Raw genomic sequence first — 6,333 nt, 5'->3', positions numbered from 1 at the left:
GATGATGTTAGCGAATATGGAAAACGAAAACTATAATGATGATGTTGGTGGAGGAGGAGGAGGAGGAGGAGGAGAAGGAAAAGGAAAAGGAAAAGGGAAAGGGAAAAAGGAAAAGGGAAAAGAAAAGGAAAAGGAAAAGGAAAAGGAAAAGGAAAAGGAAAAGGAAAAGGAGAAGGAGAAGGAGAAGGAGAAGGAGAAGGAGGAGGAGAAGGAGGAGGAGGAAAAGGAGAAGGAAGAGGAGGAAATGAAAGAGGAAGAAGAAGTGGAATAGAAGGAGGAGGAGGGAGCAGCAGCAGCTCCATCTGCAGCAGGAGCCGACTTCTTGTAAACATTTGCAGTAATTTGCTGGAAAACACACAGAAAAAACTCTGCTTAGCATACAAATATTCACCAGTTTTTAATGCCTTTATTCTTTACAGTCAGATTTGAAAAAGTATGATCATTTTTTTAGCAAACAAGATACACACATGATATAAAAATCTGTTAGATTTTTCCCCTTCCCCTAAAAGACAAAACCATTTTATTGCCGACTTTCCCTTCCTCATCACGGGTCGCCGATGGGAAAGAGCTGGTCGCTAAATACACTATTTTTATTTGTGAATCTTAAAATTCTCGTTTGCATTTCTTCTTATAAACCAGTGTGCGAAACTAGTCTTAACTCATACTTGATTTTCTCAGCTCTAAACACACGGGACGGATCCCCTAATACTTATAATTTGTTGTTGCTGCGTTCAGTATTTGCATGGAAACGTCGATCCCAACCACGATGCATTCTCAGTGCCGCACAACAGTCGCATGTCCGCAGCGTAGATCTTCGAGCTTGGAGTATTGCTCGGTACTTGTGTGGGGAGTGATTCCAAGAAGGATAGATCCGTATTTTTAGTATGAAATAGCAACATTTTTTAATAACCCTTATTAAAAAAAAAAAAAAAAAAAAAAAAAAAAAAAAAAAAAAAAAAAAAAAAAAAAAAAAATATAAATATATATATATAAAATAAATATATAAAATATATATTTTATATAGATATTTTATAATATATACATATTAAACACAAACACCAAACACAAACACCAAAACCACCATATATATATATAAAATATAATAAAATTATAAGATATAATATATATATATAAAAATATATATATATATATAATATATATAAGCATTTTCATACTATTGTTTATTTTAGAAATTGAATATAAGATGTCGACTTCCTCTTTATAGAAATGTGGCGCTTCATTACGAATGCACTTGCGGAGATTTCAAAACGATGTCCTTGGTTTAGCTATTGATCCCTTTTGTTAAATTATCATTCACCTAGCCATGAAGAAAGCGAAGGAGGGGAATAAAAGGGAATAATAGATTACTACAGCCAGAAAGTTTAAACACGAACGTATGTTAGTGTTTACGTCTTTCACGTACGTCCGATCGAAGATGTCGACAACGCCATGAAAGGTCAGTACAGGCCCTTTAAATTTGGACAGATTCTTGTGTAAAAGTTGAGTTGTGAACCTTGTATTATATTTCTTTTGTGCAAAAGCATTTTAAACGTCTATTTAGGAGAGTACCCTGAAAAAAAAGAGAAAAGGGTTCCAAAAAGGTCCTTTAGTGACAACAGTGATTAAAGTCCTACCTTTCTTAGTGCAGATTTGCGTCTTGAGGCAGAGACGGAAAGGGAAAGGGAAAAAGGAGGGAGGGGTTTCCCCTCGAAAAAATTTCCCGTCGTATGCTTTATTCAACACTTATAACGAGTCTCTTCTTTTTTCAATAAGATATATTTATAGGAAAAAAAACGGGAGTTTGGGCTGAAAAAATCGTATCCCTAATCTTTTGAGTATTAAGAAAGTCCCTACCCCCATTTTTTTCCCCAATTTTTTTTTTAAAATGAGAATAAACTGCCCCTGGGCCTCCGGCAAGCGGGCCCCTTTATCCCGGATTTTCATTCTTTTTCAGTCTCGTTCGCACGTTTAAAATCTCGACAAGAAAAAAAAAACTGTTATCGTTTCCCCCGTGATTTTCCCCCTCACGCACAGTTGAAAAAGTATTTTTTGGGAAAAAACGGGTTTTTCACCCTGTAAAAACTAGGGTTTGGGTTAAAAAAAAAATCAAATGACTTTTTAAAAGGGCCCCACGGTTTTAAACAGTGGGGGTCTGCTGTGAAAAGGGCCGCTGGGAAATTTTTCTTTCCAAAAAGCTCGAACTGAACTCCCCGTGGGCAGTCGTCGTTTGTTAGGTTCATTCATTTCCCGGGGGATCCCAAAAACAACTGTTTTTTTGTCGGGTTTTCTTAAATTATACCTGTTAATTCACCGTTTCTTTTCGAATAGTAACTGCATATTTCGCTTGATTGATAGATAGAGAGAGGGAGAGGATGAGGGATAGGGTATAAAATTTTAATAATATTATATTTAGAAAATTATTATATATATATATAATATATAAAGTATAATAAAAATAAAATAATATATATTATATATATATATATATACTATGAATATATATATATTATTTTTATTTTTATTTTATTTTTAAAATTTTATTTTTATTATTATTATTATATAAATATTATTTTTATTTTTATTATATTATTATTTGATATCTTCCCATCTATCTACTATCTATCCATCTATCTACTATTATCTTTTTATATAAAAATATATATATATTTTCTATATAGAAAAATTTTAATAAAATAAAAAATCCCAAAAATTAAAAATAATAATTAAAATAAAAAAAAAGAAAAATAAAGGAAAAAATAAAAAAAAAAAAAATATATATTATAATAAAATTATATATATAAAATAAAATATATAGAAAATATATATTATATTTTAAATTAACTTTAAAGTATTTTTTTAAATACAATATGTTTTTCTTTATTTTCCCCCCATTTTAACAACAAAAGCAACCATCAAAAAAACAAAACAGGGAAAAAACAAAAAACAAACATTGTTTTTTAACCCCCCAAAAACCAAAACACACCACACACCAACTTTTTAAAAAAAAACCACACCCACATCAACCCCCGGGACAACGGGGGCCATAAAAAGGGATTTTTTTTATTTATAATTTTAAGTTAAAAATTTTTAAAATATATTTAATTTTTACTTTTATTTTGGATGAAATGTCAAAAAAAAAGGATAAGGGTTTTAATAAATAATTTTTTTAAAAAGTTATTTTTAACCTTTTATTAAATTTTTTTAATAATTTTTAATTTATTTAAAATAAACCCCAAAAAAAAAAAATTAAAATTTTAATAAACATTTAAATTAATTTCTTAAATTTTCTTACAAACAAGGAAAAAAAAATTTTTTTTTCAAAATTTACCATTATTTTATTAAATTTAAATTTTCATTTTTCAAAAAAAATTTTTTAAAACATGGGCCCCTAAAATCCTTCGTAAAATTATTTTTTATTTTAATATCTTATTATTTTCCCAAATTTTTTTTAAAAAAATAATACTTTATCCCGTACCCCTTCCATTTTTTTTCTTTTTTCATCTCTTCGCCTTTAAAACCCCAAAAAAAAAACTGTTTCTTTCCTTTTTTTAGTCCGCAATTTTAAACCTATTTTACCTTTGTCAAAATTAAAACTTTAAAAAAAAAATCAAATCCCTTTTAAACCAACTTTAAAGGGGATCTTTAAAATCCCATTTTTTACAAAACGCTCTAAAACTCCCCAATCTCGTTTTTTTTCTCATTTTAATGGTCCTAAAACACTTTTTTTGCTGTTTTCTTATTATATTTAATTCCCTTTTTTTCAATAATCTTTTCCTTAAATTATAATAAAAAAATAGGGATAATATATTTTTATTTAATTTTTTATTATTTTTTATTATTTATAATTTTTTTTAAAATTTTTATATATTTTTTATTATTTATATTTTAAATTTATATATATTATATATATTTCCCTTTTTTTTTATTATTTATTTCCCCTTCTATTTTTTCCCCCCATTATCTATCCTATTCTACTATATCTTTTTTTTTCTGTTTTTTTTTTTTTTTTTTTTTTTTGTTTTTTATTTAATTTTTTATATTATATATTAATATATATATATATATTATTATAAAGAAAATATAGATAGATGATAGATAGATAGATAGATAGATAGATAGATAGTTTAAAGATGATAAAATAATAATATTATATAGAAATAATAATAATAATTAATTATAATAATATAATAGTAATAATAAAATATATATATATATTAAAATTATATATATATATATAAAATATATATATATATTTATTTGATAGTTATATATTATATATTATTATATATATATATATATAATATTTATACATATATCTATCCCTCATCCTCTCCCTCTCTCTATCTATCAATCAAGCGAAATATGCAGTTACTATTCGAAAAGAAACGGTGAATTAACAGGTATGAATAAGTAAACAGACAAACAAACAGTTGTTTTTAGGATCCACTTGCAAAAATGACCCAAACAAACGCACTGTCAGGGGGAGTTCGTTCAGAGCGTTTTGTAAAGACAAATTCCAGCGGACCTTTTCACAGTCAGACTCCACTGTGCTACAACCGTGTGGCCTTTTAAAAAGTCATTTGATTTTATTTTTATCCACCTAGTCTTTACTTACAAACTTTGCCCAAATCTGTTCAACTGGGGCGTGACGGGAAAATGCACGGGGAAAACGTAACGTTTTTTTTTCTTGTCGAGATTTTAAACGTGCGAACGAGACTGAAAAAGAATGAAAATCCGGGATCAGAGGCGCTTGACGGGAGGTCCAGCGGCAGTATTATTCTCATTTTAAAAAGAATTGGGAAAATAATAGGGTATGACTTTACTTAATACTACATAAGATTACGATACGAGTATTTTCAGTCTACTGCCCGATTTTTTTCCTATAAATATATCTTATTGAAAAAAGAAGAGACTCGTTATAAGTGTTGAATAAAAGCATACGATCAGGTAAATTTTCGAGAGTAAACACCTCTCCTCCTGTTTCTTTCCTTCCGTCTCTGCCTCAAGACGCAAATCTGCACTAAGAAAGGTAGGACTTTAATCACTGTTGTCACTAAAGGACCTTTTTGCAACCCTTTTCTCTCTTTTTTTTCAGGGTACTCTCCTAAATAGACGTTAAAATGTCATTGCACAAAAGAAATCTATAATACAAGGTTGCACAACTCAAGCTTTTTACCACAAGAAATACTGTGCCAGTTAAGCCCTGTACTGACCTTTCATGGCGTTGTCGACATCTTCGATCGGAACGAAAAGACTAAACCTCTACTTTTTGTGTTTAAACTTTTTTGGCTGTAGTAATCTATTATTCCCTTTTTTTCCCCTCCTTTGCTTTTTTTCATGGCTAGGGGAAAAAATAATTACAAAAAGGGGTCAAAAGCTAAACCAAGGGCATCGTTTTAAAAACTCCGCAGTGCATTCGTAATGAAACCCACATTTCTATAAAAAGGAGTCGCACTTTATTCAATTTCTAAATAAAAAATAGTGTAAAAGCTTTTATATAATTTTAAAATATATATATATATAATTATATATAATAATATTTATAATAATTTTATATATATTTATATATATTTTTTTTTTTTTTGGGGTTTTTTTTTTTTATATATTATATAATATTATAAATTAAAAATTTTAAGTTTTTTTTTTTTTTTTTTTTTTGGGTTTTTTTTTTTTTTTTTTTTTTTTTTTTTTTTTTTTTTTTTTTTTTTTTAATAAAGGGTTATTAAAAAAATTTTTTATTTCATACAAAAACGGGTCTTCCTTCTTTGGAAAACACTCCCAACAAACCGAGCAATACTCCAAACTCGAAAATCTACGCTCGGACTCGACTGTTGTGCGGGACTGGAATGCATCGTGGTTGGGTCGACGTTTCCGAAAATACTGAACGCAGCAAAAACAATTATAAGTATTAGGGGTTTCCTGTTTTAGACTGAAAACAAGTTGATTGACTATTTCGCACATTTTTTTTAAAAGAAAAATGCAAACGAGAATTTTAAAGATTCACAAAAAAATAGTGTTTTTAGCGACCAGCTCTTTCCCCGGCGACCCGTGTGAGGGGGGAAATCGGCAAAAATTTTTTTTCTTTTAGGGGGGGGGGAAAAATCTAACGTTTTTTATATCATTGGTTTTTCTTGTTTTCTAAAAAAAATGATCAACTTTTTTAATCTACTGTAAAACAAAAAAGGTTTTAAAAACTGGTAATATTTTTAGTAACGAGTTTTTTCTTGTGTTTTCCACAAATTTTGCAAATTTTAAGAATCGGGCCCCGCTGCAGATGGGGCTCTGCTGCCCTCCTCCTTTTTCCCTTCTTTCCCTTTTTTTCCCCCTCTTTTT

This window comes from Penaeus monodon, chromosome 11, assembly GCF_015228065.2.
Source record: "Penaeus monodon isolate SGIC_2016 chromosome 11, NSTDA_Pmon_1, whole genome shotgun sequence".
In the NCBI taxonomy this organism is placed as follows: Eukaryota; Metazoa; Arthropoda; class Malacostraca; order Decapoda; family Penaeidae; genus Penaeus; species Penaeus monodon.
This window is presented reverse-complemented; position numbering follows the sequence as displayed.